The sequence below is a fragment of the Felis catus genome, chromosome C2 (genome assembly GCF_018350175.1).
Source record: "Felis catus isolate Fca126 chromosome C2, F.catus_Fca126_mat1.0, whole genome shotgun sequence".
NCBI lineage: Eukaryota > Metazoa > Chordata > Mammalia > Carnivora > Felidae > Felis > Felis catus.
The window spans coordinates 37,408,841-37,430,683 of NC_058376.1; the positions used below are offsets into that span (position 1 = coordinate 37,408,841).

Sequence of the window (21,843 nt, forward strand, 5' to 3'; positions counted from 1 at the left end):
CTTTCTAAAAACTGTTCTTTGCTATAAGAAGTCAGTACTATAGAACTGTTAAAAACTATTGAAATTAACTTGAGGCGATCCTATGCTGCCAATCTTGGAAAATCTGAGAAGTATTGATGGTAAATAATGATGACAAATAAATGATGATAAAAATGAGTTGTGGGGGCACCTGGTTAGCTCATTCGGTTAAGCATTTAACTCTTGATTTTGGCTCAGGACATGACCTCACAGTTCTTGGGGTTGAGCCCTGTGTTGGGCTTCATGCAGACAGTGCACAGCCTGCTTGGGATTCTCTCTCTCTCCCTCTCTCTCTTTGCTCCTTCCTTACTTGCACCCTCTCTCTCTCTCTCAAAATAAAGAAATAAACTTCAAAAAATGAATTGCAATCCACTAAATGAAATAGAAATCTGTGAATCTATACTAATGTAATGAAATAAAGAAAAATACAAATGAGAAAACTCTAAGCTAGAATCCCAATAAATAAATGCAGAATGGAAGAATGGAATTAGAAAATCACCATTTGTTAACCATCAAAGTAATAATGAATTTAGGCAAAAATCTTTAATAAAATACATGGTAAATGTTGATGAGGAACAGGATATTTGCAAAGTTTCCTCTCATGAAATACTTATTAAATTAAATGGAAATAGCAGAAATTTATAATGGAGAAATGTGGTGGATATGATGAATAATAAATATAATAAATATAAATTTATTATATAAATTAATATAATAAATATAATAAAGTGATAAATTTTAGCATTACCAGAAATGGGGCAAATTGAATAGGATGCATGTAGATTAGGCATTGTTTCTACAATATTCTTACCAAAAATTCATAAGCTAAATCTATGTATAAAAAAGGATAAAGATACCCAAACTGAGAGACACTCTACAAAATAAAGTGTACTCTTCAAAAATGTTAAGAGGATGAAAATCAAAAAATGACTGGGAAGCTCTTCCCCAGTGAGGGAGACCAAAGAGACACAACAAATGAAAATACATTGTTGGGATGTTAGCAGATAATTTTCTATGAGTCTCACATTTTGGCAGATATTGTGAACACAGGTACTGATAGAATTTGTTTTGTACTCTTTTCAAAACTGGTTATATAACAAATAGCTTTGGGAGAGAGAGATGGTACTTTTCTTCTATGAAGTAGATAGCAGATTTGTTTGCTAACTGCAATAACTAATCAAAAGAATAATGTCTCTCTCCAGGGCAAAAGTTAGGAAGAAGAGCTTTCAGCCCATTACAAAACTATGGGGGTTTCCTAGGCTCAGAGTCTTTCATCTGTGGTATAATCCTTCTACATTGGCAGAAACATCCTAAACCATGCCATATTACCTCCGTGAGAATTGGGGAGCAAGAGAATTTGACACAAATCTGAGGCTCGTTTTTCTTGCTGTACTTCAGTAAAAAAGTCTTTTGTCTCTGACCCAAGGTTTACATGCACATGGCTAGCATCCATAAAGCTGCAATAGCTTAATTTGTTAGTTTACGAATCTAGTAAAATCTGAGAAAGTCTTGACAGGGATAATTGGCAAAACCTATCTGCTTAGGGATTAGATGGTAATAATGTATGTATGTTAATTTCCTGATTTTGCTAGTTTTTTATGATTGTGTTGTACAAAGTCCTTTTGTATAGGAAATACACAGTAAATTATGTAGTGATGGTGGGAACCATGTAAAAAACATTTATCTAAGGTTTCAGGAAAAGAAATAATGTTATTGGTATTTTGCTTCGAATTTCCATAAGTTTGAAATTATCTGAAAAATTTAAAAATATATTAAAAACATAAGAAATAAAATGATAAAATGAATCCAAAAGAAAGGCACAAATATTAAGAAGGGCAAATAAGATCAAATATGCCCCCCAATTTTTTTCCAATCAAGAAAAAACAACAGTAAGATGGCAGAAGAAATACAAAAGTCAGGCATAAAATAATCTTCATGAAATAAAAATACATATATATTAAAATTACATACTTTAAACATGATAAAAATCACATTATATACCTGAGAATATTGAGTTAGAATGACCAACACCAATAAATGTTCTCATAAATATATTGAATTTTTTAAAAAAGAAAAAAATATATTTAGTTATTTGGGAAAGTAGAATAAAAGACTTAAAAGAGGAAAAAATTAGATTATTATCAGAGTTTTTTTCCAACTTTTATAATAATCTTTTTTCTGTGTTTCTTTATACTTTCCACAGACAAATTTGCATTCTATAAGAAAAATATATAAAAATATTTGATATATTTCAGGAAAGAAAATATGAGACAAGAGACTACTGGGTGTTTAATATGGAATAAAGCAAATTATAGAATATTCTAGTTCTTTCTGTGTTATTGAGAACCATGATTCTTTGTGTAGAAAAAAGATGATAAAGACTATACACAAACATTCCCTAATGCTATCTTCATCAAAGGACTAAAATCAATGATTAGCCCAGTAACAATCAGTATCCACACTACTCTTAAAAAATGACTGCCCACTCCAGAGACTAAGACTTCTTAGAAAAATGGCCATCTCTAATAAATAAGTTATCAAAACTGCTAGGGTTATGACTAAAAAGGAAAAAAAAAATAGGAACCATGTTTAAGAAGTCTCCAATGGCCAAAGGCCTTGGATGGATCTGGATCAAGCCTCTGCATCCATGTGACACTTGACAGGGATAAAATGACAGAGAAATGTTAATAAATAGGCAGTGAATATGCAATTGGCAAAATTCACACTGTGAAAAATCCTACAGACCAAAGACTTGACTCAGATCCTTCAACAGTTACAGGTAAGAAACATGATTACTGTAAGTCAGGACAGTGGTTAAATTTAGTAGGAGGGAAAAGGATTGTGGTGGTAATTGATCATATATGTTGCCAACCAGAAAAGCTGGCAAAGTTATATTCTTTGAATGAGTGGTGTGTCCCAATATTGTCTGCCTTATAATAACCATGACATATATATTTTGTGGTGTGGTTTGCTGTTATTTTGTCATTCATTGCAGTAAAAAGGTAAAAATAAATTAACACTGAGAACATGAGGTCATAGGAAGAAATAAAAGATATAAATAAATAGTTGTATTAATCATGCAGTATATAAAAAACTATAAATTATACCTTATTATGATTTTTATAATATAAAAATGGGGACATAAAAATCTTTATGATATTTCTTAACAGCAACCTGAATTAAGAAATATATACATGAATAGCAATTAAAATTCATGTAAGAATCATAAATTCAGAGTAGCGACCAAAAGCTCTACGTTTTGAGGGTAAGCAAGTAATGTGGTAACACAGAAATTAATTAGGTAAAATCTAAATCAATAAGCTACTTTATTATCTCAATAAAAAAAGCAACAAATATTTATAGTTAAATTCATTAATTGATATGAATGCTAGTTATCAGCAAGTTTAGAAAAATATCACAGGGGCGCCTGGGTGGCGCAGTCGGTTAAGCGTCCGACTTCAGCCAGGTCACGATCTCGTGGTCTGTGAGTTCGAGCCCCGCGTCAGGCTCTGGGCTGATGGCTCAGAGCCTGGAGCCTGTTTCCGATTCTGTGTCTCCCTCTCTCTCTGCCCCTCCCCTGTTCATGCTCTGTCTCTCTCTGTCCCAAAAATAAATAAACGTTGAAAAAAAAAAATTTAAAAAAAAAAATTAAAAAAAAATAAAAAAAAAAAAAAGAAAAATATCACAATATTATACAGGAAAGAAATGAATATGGAAAAGAAATACTACGGTCCAATTTTAGTAAGCACAGTAATAAACTGCTATAGTTTTTTTCCTTCGCTATAGTTTATTAAAAAAAAATAGTCTGCCTAATACTCTACAGTTCAGAATATTAGTTAAGAATGACATTCAACTAAAGGAAAATTGATCAAAGAGCAAACTGACAGTGTAAGTAAAACCACTGGCATAGTAATGCAGATGGAGACTTTGCAGCTTACTGGGTCTACCACCATGCTAAGCTCTGTACTATGCAATTATGTATTTAAACAAATTAAACAAAAGTATTCCTCTTTGAGATCCTCACACACTTGCTGTTAAATGACTGGTTTATTTTGGTTAGGTTTAGAAAGAAAAGAGAAGATGAGGAAGGCATTCCCCTATTACAGATTTTTTTTCCTGATGAATGTGGGTAGATTTGAAAAAAGATGCTCTTTCTATATTCATAGTTTTAACTAAACATGATCTTTTAGTGCCTTGGAGTTCAGAATTCTATGTATTTGACATATAAATATTACATATATGTTGACATATAAACATTACAAACAGAAGCAGAACTAAAGAGAAGAAATCCAGGGAGGAGTTAAGATGGTAGATAAATAGGGGACCAGGATTTCTCTTGTCTCTCAAACAGAGCTGTATTGAGGTCAGATCACTTGGAACACCCAGGAAATCAATCTGTGGAGTGGCAGAAGGATCTCCCCATGTGGAGGGAGACAGCTTGAGGGGATTGAGGTGCATGTATGTTAATTGGGGGAGAAAAGGGAGAAAAAGGCAGAGAGGCTATGGAATTGTGGTATTGTGCTGTACAAGAGGAAAACCTCTCTGGACCACAGATTGAGGAACAAGAAATAGGGAGAGTACCAGTTTCCATTTTACATACAGCCTTAGGAGCTTAAGATCCAAATTTTTAAAAGGTGTGCAACCTTCTCCTGACCAGAGCCAGCCATGTGTGTGTGCCTGGCAGGGGAGGGAGCCAGCCCCAGGGCACAGTATCCATCTCGAGGCGTGTTGGGAGACAATAGTCCCCTTCCTCAAGCACTGTGGGAAGAGGGTTATGGCCTCCCCAAGAAAAAAGACCATGAAGGCACCAGCCAAAGGCCTTTTATTGGCAGGGCTGAGTGGTCCTACACCAGAACAGGGTCTGAGTAGTGCAGGGCCCTTTAAAACATCAGGTTTTGAATCCCAGCTGAGTGCCTAGGAGGAGCAGGAGATAGTGGTGCAGGACAAGCCGGCCACCACGCTATTCTGTGAAGGCTGCCTGAATAGCATAGTTTCAGACACCTGGTCCAGGGAGGAGAGATTGGGGTGTCACCGTTTTTCTCCCCAACACCAACATGGTGGCACTTCTGGGAGCAGAACAGGGGCCCCCAGTGGAGGTGGGATCTGCTTACACCAAACCCTACCCCTCCGTGCCTGGCAACTGCTTATCTAAGGGAGCAAGACTGACACTGAGTGAACCAGAGAGGCTCTCCTCTAGATCAGCACAGCCACTGGTCCCAGGCACCAAGAGACAACTGTTTTGTGTTTTTGTCTATTTGTCTGTGTTTGCCTGTCAGTCTGTTAGTCAGTTTATGTGTTTGTTCTTCTCTTCTTATCTTTTCCTACCCTCTTCCTTTCTTCTTTTGGAATAAAGCTCATAGTTTCTGATTTGTCTGTGGAAAATTTATTATATATATATATATATTATATACATACATATTATATACACATATATATATATTATATACATATATATATTTCTTTTGTTTGTTTCTTTAATCAGGTATTTTTATTCTAATCTTGTTACACCTTTTGTATATCTCTTTCTTTATTTTCCTTTCTCTCTCTCTGGATTAAGCCTTATAGTTTTTTGTTTTTTTTTTGATTCTGTGCTTTGTCTTTTTTTCACCCCTTTAATTTTTCTCTTTGTATGGGATGAGGCTCACTCCCACCCTTTTCTTGTTTCCAGAGCTACTTCAATAAACAAATCAAAGCATACTTGGGGGAAGGTGCAAACACCGTACCACTGCAAGCAAGGAGAAGCTTTGCAGAGGATGGACCAGTGGGATAGGGCAGCTAAAATGCAACAACAGAGTGCACACACACACACACACACACACACACACACACACACACTTCAAAACACTTCCTGAAGTGCCAGGCCCTGGACAGTGAATGACTCCTTTTCAATATAGTAGTAGTCACAGGTACAGGACATATAACAAGCTATTAAAACACATAAAAGAGAGAAACCTAGCCAAACTGATGAAATGGAAGAATTCTCCACAAAAGAAATTTCAGGAAGAAATGACAGCCAGAGAATTGCTCAAAACAGATATAAACAATATATCTGAACAAGAATTTAGAAAAACAGTCATAAGACTAATAGCTAGACTTGAAAAAAGCATAGAAGACAGCAGAGAATCTATTGCTGCAGAGATCAAAGACCTAAGAAATAGTCACGATGAATTAAGAAATGCTAAAAATGAGATGCAAAATAAACTAGATACAGTGACAGTGAGGATGGAAGAAGCACAGGAGAGGATAGGTAAAATAGAAGATAAAATTATGGAAAATGATGAAGCTGAAAAAAAAAGGAAAGGAGATTACTAGATCCCAAGAGGAGAATTAGAGAGCTAAGTGATTCCATGAAATAAAATAATATCCATAAAATAGGAGTTCCAGAAGAAGAAGAGCAAGAGAAAGGGGCAGAAGGTTTTATTTGAACAAATTATAGACGAGAACTTCCCTAATCTTGGCAAGGAAACAGGCATCCAAGTCCAAGAGACACAGAAAACTTCCTTCAAAATCAACAGAAACACATCAATGCCATGACATATCATAGTGAAACTGGCGAAATACAAAGATAAAGAGAGAATTCTGAAAGCAACTAGGGACAAATGGGCCTTAACCTGCAAGGGTAGACACATGAGGGTAGTAGCAGACCTGTCCACTGAAACTTGGCAGGCCATAAGGGAGTGGCAGGATATATTCAATGTGCTAAGTAGGAAAAATATGGAGCCAAGATCCCTTTATTCCACAAGGCTGTCATTTAGAATAGAAGGAGAGATAAAGGCTTTCCTGGATAAAAAAAAAAAACAAAAAAAACAAAACAAAAAACTAAAGGAGTCCATTACTACAAAACCAGCCCTGCAGAAGATACTAAGGGGGACTCTGTAACTGAAAAGCAGCAGAAACTACAAAGGACCAGAGACATCACCACAAGCATGAAACATACAGATAACACAATGGCACTAATTCCATATCTTTAAATAATCACTCTGAATGTAAATGGACTAAACGCCACAATCAAAAGACATAGGGTATCAGAATGGATACAAAAAAAAAAAAAAAAAAAAAAAACAACAAGATCCATCTATATGCTGCCAACAATTGACTCATTTTAGACCCAAGGACACCTGCAGATTGAAAGCGGGGGGTAGGGAACCATCTGTCATGCTAATGGACATCAAAAGAAAGCCAGAGTAGCCATACTTATATAAGACAAACTAGATATTAAAACAAATACTGTAACAAGAGATGAGAAGGGCATTATATCATAATTAAGGGGTCGATCCATCAAGAAGAGCTAACAATTGTAAATGCTTATGCCCCCAATATTAAAGAACCAAATATATATAAATCAATTAATCACAAAGATAAACAAATGTATAGATAATAATACTGTAATTGTAGGGGACTTTAAAAGCCCACGTACAACAATGGATGGATTGTTTAGGCAGAAAATGAATAAGGAAACAATAGCTCTGAATGAAACATTGGACCCGATGGACTTAACAGATATATTCAGAACTTTTCATCCTAAAGCAGAATACACATTCTTCTCATTCCACAATGTATCACATACTAGGTCATAAAATAGCCCTCAACAACTATAAAAAGATTGAGATCATACTATGCATATTTTCGGGTCACAACACTGTGAAACTTGAAATTGGCCACAAGAAAAAAATCTAGAAAGCCCCCAAATACATGGAGGTTAAAGAACATCCTACTAAAGAATGAATGGGTCAGCCAAGAAATTAAAGAAGAAATTTTTAAAGATACATGGAAGCAAAGGAAAATAAAAAAAAAAGACAGTTCAAACACTTTGGGAAGCAGCAAAGGCAGTCCTAAGAGGAAAATACATTGCAATTCAGGCCTATCTCAATAAGCAAGAGAAGGCACAAATACACAACCTAACCTTACACCAAAAGGAGCTAGAAAAGGCAGCAGCAAAGAAAGCCCAAAGCCAGCAGAAGAAGAGAAACAATAAAGATTAGAGGAGAAATAAATAACACAGAATCCCCCCAAAAAACCCAAAAAACAAACAAACAAAAAACCCAACAAACAAACAAAGAAAGCCCCCCAAAACAGTAGAACAGATCAAGGAATGCAAGAGCTGGTTTTTTTGAAAGAATAAACAAAATTGATAAAGCCCTAGCCAGACTTCTCAAAAAAAAAAAAAAAAAAAAAAAGAGGACCCAAATAGATAAAATCATGAATGAAAGAGGAAAGATCACAAGCAACATCACAGAAATATAAACAATTATATGCCAAAAAACTGGACAGCCTGGAAGAAATGGACAAATTCCTAGATACTCACACACTACCAAAACTCAAATGGGAAGAAATATAAAATATGAACAGACTCATAACCAGTGAAGAAATTGAATCAGTTATCAAAAGTCTCCCAACAAACAAGAGATCTGGGCCAGAAGGATTCCCAGAGGAATTCTACCAAACATTTAAAGCAGAGTTAATACCTATTCTTCTCAAACGGTTCCAAAAAATAGAAACGGAAGAGTAGCTTCCAGACTCATCCTATGAAGCCAGCATTACCTTGATTCCAAAACCAGACAAAGACCCACTAAAAAGGAGAATTGCAGGCCAATATCCATGATGAACCTGGATGCAAAAATTCTCAACAAGATACTAGCAAATCAAATTCAATAATACACTAAAATAATTATTCACCATGATCAAGTGGGATTCATTCCTGGGCTGCAGAACTGGTTCAATATTCATAAATCAATCAGTGTGATACATCACATTAATAGAAGAAAGAATAAGAACCATATGAACCTATAAAAAGATGCAGAAAAAGTATCTGACAAAAAACAGCATCCTTTCTTAATACAAACACTCATGAAAATCAGGGTAGAAGGAACATACCTTAACATCATAAAAGCCATATATGAAAGACCCACAGCTAATATCATCCTTAATGGGGAAAAACAGAACTTTCCCCCTGAGATTAGGAACATGGCAGCGTTGTTCACTCTCACTACTGTTGTTTAACATAGTGTTGGAAGTCCTAGCCTCAGCAATCAGACCACAAACCAAAATAAAAGGCAATCAAACTGGCAAAGAAAAAGTCAAACTTTCACTTTTCACAGATGACATGATACTCTACATGGAAAACCCTGAACTCCACCAAAAAACTGCCGAGGCTGATAAAGGAATTCCAAAAAGTAGCAGGATATAAAATCAATGTATATAAATTGGCCACATTTCCATGCACTAATAGTGAGGCAACAGAAAGATATACTAGGGAATGGATCCCATTTATAACTGCATAAAAAACAATAAGGTACCTAGGAATAAACCTACCAAAAAGGTAAAAGATCTGTACTCTAAAAACTATAGAAATCTTATGAAAGAAATTGAAGAAGACACAAATAAATGGGAAAACATTCCATGCTCATGGATTGGAAGAGCAAATATTGTTAGAATGTTAATACTACCCATCTACACATTCAATACATCCCAATCAAAATAGTACCAGCATTCTTCTCAGAGCTAGAAAACAATCCTAAAACTTGTATGGAACCACAGAAGACCCTGAATAGCAAAAAAGTAATGTTGAAAAAAAAATCAAAGCTGGAGGCATCACAATCCCAGACTTCAGTCTGTATTACAAAGCTGTAATCATACAGACAGTATGGTATTGGCACAAAAATAGACACACAGAACAATGGAATAGAACAGAGAACCCAGAAATGGATCCACAATTATATGTCCAACTAATCTTTGACAAAGAGGGAAAGAGTATTCAATGGAAAAAAGACAGTCTCTTTAGCAAATGGTGCTGGGAAAAATGAACAGCAACATGTAGAAGAATGAAACTGGACCATTTTTTTAACCATACACAAAAATAATTTCAAAATGGATGAAAGACCTAAATGTGAGACATAGAACCATCAAATCCCACAGGAGAAAACAGGCAGCAACCTTTTTGACCTCAGTCATGGCAACTTCTCACTTGACATGTCTCTGAAGGCAAGGGAAATAAAAGCAAAAATGGACTATTGGGACCTCATAAAAACAAAACAAAACAAAAAAAAAACTGCATATCAAAGGAAACAATCAACAAAACTAAAAGGCAATTTGACGGAATGGGAAAAGATATTTGCAAATGATATATCTGATAAAGGGTGAGTATCAAAATCTATAAAGAACTCAACACCTAAAAAAAACCAAATAACCCAGTGAAGAAATGGGAAGAAGTGAATGGACACTTTTCCAAAGAAGACATCCAGATGGCAAACAACACATGAAAAGATGTTCAACATCACTCATCTATAGGGAAATATAAATCAAAACCACAATGAGATAAAACCTCACACTGGTCAGAGTTGCTAAAATTAACAACCCAAGAAAAAATGGATATTGGCAAGGATGTGGAGAAATGGGAACCCTCTGGCACCATTGGAGGGAATGCAAACTGGTGCAGCCACTCTGGAAAATGGTATGGAGGTTCCTCAAAAAATTAAAAACAAAATTACCCAATGACCCAGAAATTATACTACTAGGAATTTATCCAAAGGATACAAAAATGCTGATCTGACAGGGCACTGGTGATGAAAAAGAATGAAATCTTTCCATTTGCAACAATGTAGATGGAACTGGAGGGTATCATGTTAAGCAAAATTAATCAGATAAAGACAGATATCACATGATTTCACTCATCTGTGGAACTTGAGAAACTTAACAGATGATTGTAGGGGAAGGATAGGAAAAATAAGATAAAAACAGAGAGGGAGGCAAACCATAAGAGGCTCTTAAGTACAGAGAACTAATCAGTAAGTTGATTAGTTGATGGGGGTGGGGAAAATGGGTGATGGCCATTAAGATGCCCATTAAGGAGGACACTTGTTTGGATGAGCACTGGGTGTTATATGTAAGTGATGAATCACTGGAATCTACTCCTGAAGCCAAGACTACACTGTATGTTAACTAACTCAAGAATAAAAAAGAAAATTGTTTTTAAAAAAAGAAGAAATCAATATTATTTAATAAGGGAAAGGCAGTAGCTAAAAAGTTAACATAGAAAGCAAACCCAAGATAATTGTAGTATAAATATGAGAAACATTTTAATATCATCAACATCATATGAACATAAGTAACAGTATGAAGGTATTAGGTTTAATAAAGATATACTTTATCAGGGTTAGCTCAACCAAATATTAAGAAATTAAGATGTTAAAATGTTAAACGGAACTCCAAGAATGCCAAATATCTGAATTATTAAAATACCTAAATATATACTACAAAGTATATATATATATATATATATATATATATATATACACATACATATATATATACTATATATACTATATATATATATATATATACTATACTATACTATATATATACTATATATACTATATATATATATAAAGTATATATAAAGAACATCTCAACTGTGAAGACCTTTTACTTTTAAATATAATAAAAGCAACAAGGACAATAAAAGGAAAATATTTGATTATATAATATAGTTCTTCCTCATTATATGGTAATGGAATTAATTTAAATGAGAACCTGTGTAACATTCTACATGTAACTTCTGTTCTATCTTTGTCTGTTCTATCTTTATGATTTTTGACACCTCAGCTTCTCAGTAGTTTCACTTATTCAAAGATTCTAATACAACCTTCACTCCCTTGAGAGACCAAAATAGTTACAACAGGATCTATGTGTATGTAAAACATACCATAAAATAATTGCATGTTACTTGACTTTTCACTGAAAACCATTCTTACTAAAACTAATGACTCCTTATGTTGATACTGAAATCTCTGTTTTTCTAACCTCGTTTTAGACTAGAAAAATATTAAATTACACTTAAATATCCCATATTGAACATCTAGCAATGGCCACAAGGAAGCATAACACTAATTTTGTATTATTATTCTAAAACACATTTCATAATTATACTTTAATACTATAATATTAATAACATAGACAGTGCTTTATATTATTTATTTAATCATGTCAACATCCTTGTAAAAATAGTACTGATTTATTTTTAAACAAGGAAACAAAGCTCAATATGAAAATATTTTGTCAGATGAGCATAGATCCATTTTCTCCATATTTGTTTTTCTTTAAAATTTTTTGTTGTTCATATTACTTGAGATTATTTTCCTTTTTATTTTTTTTTAGGTATGTATGTATGTATGTATGTATGTATGTATGTATGTATGTATCTATGTATGTATTGAGGGGGAGAGAGAGAGAGTGTACAGGAGGAGGGCAGAGAGATTGGGAGAGAGAGAATCCCAGTAGGCTCCATGGAGTCAATGTGTACCCCATGTGGGGCTCAAACTCACAAACCGTGAGATCATGACCCAAGCCAAAATCAAGAGTAAGATGCTCAACCCACTGAACCACTCAGGTGCCCCTTGATATTTCTTGAAAATGCTTTCCACTTCAATAATACAAATTTAAGTCAAATGGAAATTATTGTATAGGTTTTCTTTTTACTCATAACTACTTTAGAATTAATCTATTTTTAAGTTTCAAGTAATTGTATTATAGATTGTTATTTTGTTCCTTCACTAAGTAAAGAGAGCTTTAAAGCCAAAACTGAGTATAAACCAGAGCTTGTTACTTTTGATCTGCAAGGTAAGAATTCTGTGACTAAGTAGAATCATGTAAGGATGTACTGAAAAATAGGTTGTGTACAGTTAAATGATATGACCCCTCCATTACTCTATAATTGTTCATGATTTATATTGTCTTCTCCAGACATTACCAACTTGGTGAGAAAAATCATGGCATAGTTTTTGACTAACTTCTCTTTCCTCTTAACTCCCTATAGCTTAACTTCCTTCACTACATTTTAGGAAGGACAAAGTCCAAGAAGGGCCTGTTTAAAGAAAAAAACATTGAGGGAACTCAGTCATAGTATTTATAATCTTATAGATTTATTTTCTTTGTTCAAAATAAATAGAACTGGGAAAATTATTGAAAAGTATTTTATGGGATGAAGTTTGGCATAATTATAAAGACAAATGAATGAATGAATGAATGAATGAATGAATGAAAGAGAGAGGAAGGGAAGAAGAAAGAAAGAAAACACAGAGAAAGAGATAAAAGAAAAATCATTTGAGTTAGAAATGAATTAGGAGTAATTTTTAAAAAGAAAAACTTTTTTTAAAATTTTCATTTATTTGTTTTTGAGAGAGAGAGAGAAAGAGCAAGAACAAGTGCAATTGGGGGAAGGACAGAGAGAGAGGGACAGAGAGATTCTTAAGCAAGCTCCACTCCCAGTGCAGAACCAGATGTGGGACTTGACACTGGGCTAGATTTCATGACCATGAGACCACAACCCGAGCTGAAATGAACAGTCAGACACTTGACCAACCGAGCCAGCTGTCCCAAAAAGCAGTGTTTTTTTCTGAGTGTCTTCAAATATTTGAAGAATATTTTTCTTAGATGACAGAATAGACCAACTATGCATAGATCCATAAGTATAGTTTCCAGATTAGTGTTTAAAAATTAAGGGGCTACATTCTGTTGACATGAAGGAATAGTTAAGGTTGTGTAAAGATAGAACAAGATAGCTTTCTAGGCTTGTTTTCTCATCTTTAAAGTAAGTTTGGATGGGCTGATTTCTAATATCCCTTTCAGTTTTACTATTGCACAGTGTTATCTTCTAGATACCCCCCCACCCTGCCCTATGACTTTATAGGAGCTATTCCTCTGAAATAGATATCTATAGGAGTTCTTCCTCTGAAATAGATATTCCTCTGAAATAGATATTCCTCTGAAATAGATAAATAGATGCATGACCCACCTGCATGCATCTGCTAACCACTTTACATCTGTATGAGATTCTATCCCTCTTTACATTAATCCTTGATTAATATTCTTAAAGACAAATTGAACTCAAAACAATCCTAACACCGTCCCTGATGCCCATTCCTCTTTTATTGCAATGTATCATTTTTTATCATTTAGTATGTTTGTTTAGGCATTCACTTATTTCCTATAGATGATAAGTACTGCTTATAAACTGCAATTTGGGGGGAAGGATCTTATATACTGAAATAATTTGGGGTTTCAAAATGAAAATTCCTGGACCTGATTCTAGAACTACAGGAAGACATGCAATTATTATTCTGTATAATATGCTGAACTTTATTCTTACAGATGCTTAGTGTTATAGAGCCACTGCTATAAGGTATTTTATTTACCTTTGTCTTTTCCAACTCTTCTCCACTCCTGGCTTAATCATTATCAATATCCAGTGTCAGCCATACCTAATTGCTGATCTAATTCTGAATAAATTTTCAGAATATCAGGATACCCTCAGACTTCATCATTCTGGGCAGGCTGATATTAATCTTGTTATAAATCTTGTTCTCTAGGAGCTATTTTCTCACTGCTTTCTACTGTCAATTTATGCTTTAATTAGGATCCTGTTTCAAAACAGACCAATTGGAAACACATTTTGCTTGAGTAGTGCTATTATCTAGAATATCCTATTACATATACTTTATCCATCAAGGTGAACCATATTGGATCTTGAAGACAGCCCATATGTGTCACTTCCCTTTAATTTTTCTGATAAGACTCCTTTTCTCCCAACAATTGGCCAGCCCCGTACCTAAGACTCTTCTTTAGTGGCCTAGTCCTAATCAAAGGTATGCAATTCTTGCTATACTCACTAACATTCTATGAGCGGAAAGCCTGGCTTCTTGGAGATGAGAGAGGGAAGTCCTATCCTCACTGAAAAGGGGCATTTAAGGCAACATTACCAAGCCTCAAAACAGTTTGTTCCCTTTTCTTTTCACCTCTCTCCCCCATATGCCTAGACAGGATGAAACAGATGCTCATTAATTCTTAAATTTCCTTTAAACTATATAATATACACTCTCAGACTAGCGAGAGTAAAACACATGGTAGTTATATAATTTGTAATGTGCCCAAGAATTAATCAATAGATCAACAGCACTATTTGCAAGGTAGGCAGTCAGGCCTGAAGATTTTTTTTTACCAAAAGCCTGAAAAGGAAACACTTCTCAAGTTGCCATTGGTTATCATGATCTGAGCAAACAAATGGTATTGTTGCACAATGTCAATAGCCCACATTCTATGCCTTGTTTTGATTTTAACAAACTGTGAAAAGACCAACAGCTGTTACTGAGCTAAGAAGAACTAAAGGATTTACAGTAGGTGGTACCACCTGTGCTTTTCTTATTCCACCCTTAAAAATCTGCTACTTTATTTTGGAGCTGGGTGGAGAATATGGCAGTGACTCAATATCAGGGGGAGTGAGTAGTCAACTGTGGCTCAGTTCTGATAAGAAGGAGTAACATGATCTTTATAAGTCATAACAATGTATGTTGATGAATATCTTTTCTTGATTTTGCTTTATCCATTTCAAGAATCTAAGAAAAGACCATAAATAAAAAGCAAATCTGAATCTGGCTGACTTAACTGAATGAAAGATTTACAACCCAGATAAAATGCAAGATTCTGTATACATGCAATTAATGATCTTAACTATATGATGCTTCATTTTAGCTTCTTTACCTTAAAGACTAGAAAAACACACTTGCCAAGTTACTGCCTACTTGATCCTGTAGCTGTGGAATTTTAAATTTAAACAGGCACTTGGTGAAACATGTCTTCTATTTCCAAGTGCAGTGTTTAAGGGATTATGGAAAATAGAGAATTAACTCATTTGGGGACAAAAATAATTTTGAAATTTGGTATCTTGAGTTACCTAGCACTTATATATGAAGTTTTCCTTAACTGCTAAAATTTAAAATGTTATATACAGAATAATTCAAGTCCTATAATACAAAGTAAATCTTTTGACAACAGCAAATATATTGAGCGCCTCAGGTAAATCAGAGGATCCCTACTTAACCATGAGGTGATATTTATGCACCTTGCTATTCTAAAGTAATCAATGTTCAGATCCATCTAGAATTTATTTGTTCCATGAAGAAAGCCACAAGGTGATAATGTCTTCTCATTGTTTTTGGTACTTTTTACGTTCCCCACAGTTAATATGGAAATTTTCTTAATACTAAGCCTGAGAGAGGCCTGAGCTCCAAGGGGAAAAAATCCTTTGGTGATTTTAATTTATTGATGAAATGGTAAATGGCAAAACAGGCAGGGAACTTTGAGACAAAGGCCACAAAGCAATGAAGTAAGGTCTTCTGCATCCTATGATACCGGAATCCATTAAGTATTTTTTATTAATTTCTTCAGATTGTTCTCAAACCTTGTTCCAGTTCTGTTTGTTTCCTGAATAAAATTTTCCTGAATAAAGTGTCTGCCAATATGGTATATTCCAACCCCACCTATTTTTAACAACCTTTCTTGATTTCTGAAGCAAAGAAGCAAAAAAACAAAAATGCTCTAGGGTATATATATACGCGCGCACACACACACACACATACATACACTCTAGGACAAAATACTCTAGGACAAAATACTCAAAATACTCACGTGCGCGCGCACACACACACACACACACACACACTCTAGGAGAAAATACTCCAGGACTAAATAAACACACACACACACACACACACACACACACACACACACACACACATATACACAAACATACATCTATACTGTAAGAATATATATATATATATTCTATATATATCCCATATATATTCCATATATATATCCCATATATATATATCCCATATATATATATATCCCATATATATATCCCATATATATATATATCCCATATATATATCCCATATATATATATTCCATATATATATACATATTCCATATATATATATATATATATATATATATATATATATATGGTTTGAAAGTATTTCCCCTTGGATGAATTATTCAAAATTTAGCCAAGGACTGATGCTGGTATTTTGTCATTGTTTTAGAAAAACATATGGACCTACCGGAACATATTAAATATGTTTCATTCGTAACATTAACAATAGGTTTCATCTGTAATCATGAATGGAGTATCAACTCAGAGAATGGCCCAAATTTACTCAGTCTGGGTTCTTTTTGTTTTTGTTATTCATCTCATACTTCTCAGTTAGTTTTTGCTTGGCTCCTTTTCCTATAAATAATAATAAATAATATCATATCCAAATAGTTCTTATTATGCTTAGCATATTCTTTATTGATACTCATGATTTTGTGCTCTTTCTAATCCCATGAGACACATTTTTCCCCACAGAACGTGTTGGCAACAGTGCTATCACACACACCGAAATCTTATACTATGATCAGCACATTAGATGTTGGTATTACAGCAATGAATTTGTCTAGATAGCTGTAAAATCTCTTTTTCTTATCAGTATTTGTCATGTCCAGGGCATAGTCACTGATGTTGGTGGCACAGTGCAAGATTCAGAGTGTGAAGTTTGGGGATTTTGTGACAAATGACTGACTGTCACACTGACAGCTGAGACCCATTACTAGGAATAAGGAACATCTCCCTGAAGTCTGCATAGTCAAGGTTGTTCTCGATAAGCCACCACTTACCAAGAATTACCCAATGTAAAGAACAGATCTTTCAAGTGTGTTTTTCCCCAAAAGGAATGCCAGGCTTTCTTTTACTCCTCCACAATTACTTTTGCTGACTTGAAGAACATACAGCAAGCAGACTGATATATGGAGCAGTTGCCATCTGATAGCTCACCTCTGCAAAAGAGAAGGGAGCTGATACCAAGATGCAGACTCATGAAAGATACTCTAGTGAAAAATCAATGTGAAATAAAATAAAAGTGCATAAATGAAGTGTCTAACTAAGTACTTAACAGGAAGCACTTACTAGATGGAATAAGTTCCAAAGGAAAAATATTTTGAAAAGATAAGTCACAAAACTTGTGCTACAAAAAAGCATAGACGATAACAACGGCAAAGAACTTAGGAGTCTCTATAATCTATTTTATAACTGATGAGGCCACAAATGAGAAATGTTCTTCCCAGAATTACAAAATTTTGGTGAATATCTTGGGTTACATCTCAGTCCTCTTGGATTCTTATCAAAGTTTTTCTTTTTGGCAGACCAGGCTACATCAAATTTTAATAGATGACTGAAAATCAAATCATATCTCAGACAGTGAAATTACATCAAACTGCCTAGCCTGTCTTGAATGGGAAAAGGATAAGGCCATTAATTATGAAGTGAAACTGCTTAGCAACCTAAGAATTGTATTTATGATGCTGTATGTACAGTTGACAATAGGTATCTTTAAGAGCAGAGATCATATGATTTCATCTAGGAACAAGAAGGTAGACGGGTTACTAAACCTACTTACCACAGAATGTATCTCTTTGATGAACTTTTTTGCCTTATTTGCTTTTTAGCAGTTCATTAAATTAGATAAATTTGTATTAAGTATATATTGTGCTCAAGGTACCCTTGAACATTATGAAACTATGCAAACATGGTCACAATTGACATCAGCTGCTCCTCACATTAAGATGTCAAATCTATTTTCTCCTCCTTGAATCTGGGTTGCCCTTCTGACTTGCTATCATAGATTAAGAAGTGCTCTGTCCAGATTCTCCCGCAAGGAAAGGCTTAGCTGTGAGCTATAGTCATGAGAGAGCTTACAGTCATTTTGCCTCAGTTAGAGCTACTATCACTTATAGTAATTCTTTTTCCTAATTTCAGTGCCTAAGCCAGAGAGGAGAACAAGAGTCCAGTCTCTGTGGCCCAATTCAGGACACTCTGACAGACAAGCCTTACTCTAAAGGTTAGCTGAGACTGTTGAACCTTCATGCAGATCAACTTATTCCTTGGCCCAATCCTAATTCCTCTATTTTTTCTTTTACAGATGTTAATTCATAATAAATAACTTATAACCCAAACACCATCATGGTATCTGCTTCTGGAGAACATGACCCATGATATTTGTGTTGGTGAATAAAATTTGGCATGAAGAACACTGCACCAGCTCTGAGATTAGACTTCAAAAAACCTTGCAGATTTTCTCTCTGGGAACCCTAACAAGGTACCATATAAACATGTCCTGAATAGCCTGCCTTAAAATTAGAGGCCATGTCAATAGCAGAAATGAATCATCCCAGCTGAGGCCTTCCAAAGCAATGAGAACCCAATCAACTCAGCAGCTGACTATACACATGAATAAACACTTCCTAGACTAGAACAGCCTAGCTGAGCCCAGTCCAAATTGCTAACTAGCAGAATCAGGATCTAAATAAATAATTGTTATTTTACACCATTAAATCCTTGGGATGAGTTTTTGCATAGTCAAAGCTATCTGATTATAAAAGCATACTTACTTAACATTTCTGAAAATACAAACAAGTTTTTCAGCTGGATTCACACAACTCTGTGCTTGTCTCTGGGGATGCCTGGAAATCTAGCACTGTCTCTTGTCTAAGATAAAGGCATTGGGCTAACTAATGATTTATCATGTGCTGTTTCATATCTGAAACTCTCTTGTGGCACGCAGGCCTAGTTGGTTTACTGATGGCTTACACATGGAGTAACCAGTTTGCCTGACTTAACTATGTAAACAGAGGGTCATAAAAGACCCCACTGCAAACTTTCAAGTTGCTCTCCCCAAATCAATATTTACTGTACAATTTTTGGTAATTCAATCTAGAAACAAAGCACATCATTGTGTTAATAGCAAGGATTTAAAAGAGATGCTTCTGAAAGCTCTGTGGCTCCTAATTCTTACCTGAACTCTCTGTCTTCTGCTTTATAGTATGTTTCTCCCTTATTAAAACCCTTACATTAATATGCATTATGGTGTCTTACGAATGTTTTCAATTATCTAATGTGTTGCACTCTTTGCAGGTGTGTGTGTGTGTGTGTGTGTGTGTGTGTGTGTGTGTATGTTTGGGTACTCTTCAAGAATTCAGAACAAGATTTATGAAATTTCTTAGAAGGTATAGATCTAAGGAAACCATATTTGCACAAGATCAAGATCAAAGTTAAATGTGTTTTTGCTTTTTGATAAGAGTCTTTGTAAGCGTATATGTGTGTTTATTTGGTCACATTTTGTTTGAAATTCTGGTTCTGGAGCAGTGATAAAAAAGTTCAATTATAAAAAGAGAAAACATGAAAGCTTCAAACACAAAAAGTAAACATATTATTCACAAATATAAGGACAAGAAAACAGAAAATGATTTAACATCATAACAAAATGACAAATCAAAAGAAAAATAAAACATTTAATAGAGTCAACTTTACACATGAAGACAAAAGAACATGATTAAATGATATTAGGTCTCTGGAATGGAACACAGTGCCCCAAGTAATATCCTTTAAATACTGGATATATTGTTTGAATATTATAAAATTCCCTGAATTTTGTGACTTAAAGATTCCTGCTAAAATTCAAATACCAAAATCTGGAAAAAATTTATTAATAAACGATATATGCCCCAAGACTATGAACAAAGCAGTTATTATTTTATGAATTTCCTAGAGAAAAAAAATTCCTGATAAAGCTGATCATAGCACAAAAGAGCTATGATTAAAAAAGAATATTTGAGGGGTATAGTGTGATAAAAGGACTAGAGAGTATGCCACAGTGAAGAGTCCTGAGAACATGGGAGTAATGACTGAGGAGAGAAACACCAAACACTCAACAAAGGCAGTAGTTATTTAATGTGGATCATGATTTCTGCATAAATGTACAAGAGATCTGTGTTTTCATACTTTTTAGGAATATACTACTACGTGAAGTACTGAGCTATACAGTGAAATACTCAGTAGTTTAATATATTCAACATTCTCCAAGTGCAAAATACTACTATTGAGTAACTTAATTCCATTAATATTGTGGGTAATAGATTAATGAAACCTTTTATCTTTCTTCATGAGAATTTGACCTTAGGTTAATTTTTCTAACTCTATTCCCCTGGCAACTTGATAAAGTGGTATATCCTCTATGTTTCTAAGCAACAAAGATTATGATTAAAAATAACCTCTGTTGGCAAATTTCATCTGGACTCAGAGATCTAAAAACACTTGATAAGAAGTCATAACTTCAGACTTCCCTGAGTATGACGATTCTAGGCATGTCTCTTGAGAGGACTCTAGAAACTATGTCTATGAGACTTTAACAAAAGATATTGGCTCCTGTGGAACATGAAGCTTTTACCTCCCATCAGATTCTGCACCCATCTTGTGTACATCTCCTCTTCTTGCAAGTAAGCAGTACAGGCCACTGAAACATGCAGAGGAGGAATGACTGATGTTTCCCTGCTAGGAAACTGTATTTTTCATCTGAGAACCTTCTTAGCGGCTTGGTATCAAATGTGGTGTGTGAGAGTCTTAGAACCTGTATATTACTTGATTCTGCAAAATTCCCTTAATGGGTGTTGCACTCCACAGGTGTACCAAAAAAATACGGTATGCTAATAAAATGTGAGCAGCTCTTCACTATTTTGAACTTGATCATCTGCAAAGACCCTATTTCCAAATAAGGTTACATTCACAGAACTGTGGTACTGGGGATTAGAATTTCAACATCTTTTGGGGAAACACAATTCAACCCATAACAGAAAAATAGCCTTGCAGGGCTAAAATCATAAAGGTCTACTAAATAAGTTGCTTAGTTAATTAAGTGGAGCATCTCTGAATTTCATTAGGTATTAAGTTAGAAGTAGTATAGAAACAGAAGATGCTTCCTTTCACCACCACCACCACAGTGTTCTTCTGTCAAGAGCCAAGTGATTTCCTCACATGAAGAAATTAAAATGAATTTAAAAAGAAATACTTCCATCCCTTTCTTACCCTTCAAAAGCTATTCCAATACAATTTCAAGACCTTAAATTCAATAAACATGGAAGATACTGAATCAGAAAACTGCAAAAAGCAGAATATTTCAG

General features: G+C 34.6%; 2 long non-coding RNA genes across 2 annotated transcripts in view; one reads left to right on the forward strand and one right to left on the reverse strand.

Moving 5' to 3' along the window:
• Window positions 1-21,843, reverse strand: part of LOC123379911 — a 307,334-nt gene that overhangs the window by 204,916 nt on the left and 80,575 nt on the right. The gene's annotated exons all lie outside the window — the stretch shown is intronic.
• Window positions 15,106-19,222, forward strand: LOC102902127. Its single transcript, XR_441109.3, has 3 exons — window positions 15,106-15,185; window positions 18,647-18,728; window positions 18,810-19,222. It is a non-coding gene; the product is annotated as an uncharacterized LOC102902127 (long non-coding RNA).